Source organism: Pogonomyrmex barbatus, unplaced genomic scaffold, assembly GCF_055798465.1.
Source record: "Pogonomyrmex barbatus isolate J1 unplaced genomic scaffold, ASM5579846v1 scaffold7, whole genome shotgun sequence".
NCBI classification, from domain to species: domain Eukaryota; kingdom Metazoa; phylum Arthropoda; class Insecta; order Hymenoptera; family Formicidae; genus Pogonomyrmex; species Pogonomyrmex barbatus.
The window spans coordinates 814,797-815,558 of NW_028297171.1; the positions used below are offsets into that span (position 1 = coordinate 814,797).

The 762-nt window shown below is 39.2% G+C and overlaps 1 long non-coding RNA gene across 1 annotated transcript; it reads right to left on the reverse strand.

Moving 5' to 3' along the window:
* Nucleotides 1-233: 233 nt before the first annotated feature.
* Nucleotides 234-533, reverse strand: LOC148934834 (uncharacterized). The gene is made up of 2 exons (XR_016140927.1): nucleotides 400-533; nucleotides 234-368 (listed from the first exon to the last, which is right to left on the reverse strand). It is a non-coding gene; the product is annotated as an uncharacterized LOC148934834 (long non-coding RNA).
* Between the last annotated feature and the right edge of the window lie 229 nt (nucleotides 534-762).

Sequence of the window (762 nt, forward strand, 5' to 3'; positions counted from 1 at the left end):
GTATGTGGATGAAGTCCCCCTCCTGCGAGTAATCCGGAGGGGGGGTAAAATTATTTCTTGGATTACTAACATTTTCTTTTTGTGTATTTATTAAAGTGATTGAGTGATTTTTTTCTTGGATTGTTAAACATTTTTTTGTGTGTATTTTTACGTGACATTTTCTTGGATTGTGACATTTCTTTTTGTATTTTTAAGTGACTTTTTTTATGACTCTTCTACCTCAACCTGGTGAGTCTTTTTTTATTTTTTACTCGGCGGCGGTGGCGGGGGCGCGACAGCGGTGGCCCCCCCTCTGACGTCATGTCCACGCGCCCTGTCCACATGCAATTTTTTTATATCATCTTCGCCGCCCGTTTTGTTTATTTCGCCTTGCTATCTTATCCTATTTGTTTATATCGCCTTGCTATCTTATCCTATTTGTTTATCTCATCTCGTTTCGTCTTTCTTCACTACCCCTCCCCTCACTCCTACCATTCTCCCTCCTTTGTCCTCCCGCGCCTACCGTTCTCCCCCGCACACCCGCATCCGTCTCAACGCTTCTGAGTTAGAACCCGCCTAGTATTCCTACTATCGATGTATTTCATATAACTTTCTTGAATTTTTATATGTTGATTACGTAAGGATTACGTATAATAAGAAAATATTAATTGACATGTGAAACCATAATTAATTAAAAATAAGCTTTATACGATTAAAGCTGGATGTTCATACTAATATGTTGTAACGGAGCATTTTTTAGATGCTTTGTTACTAGCGCTATGC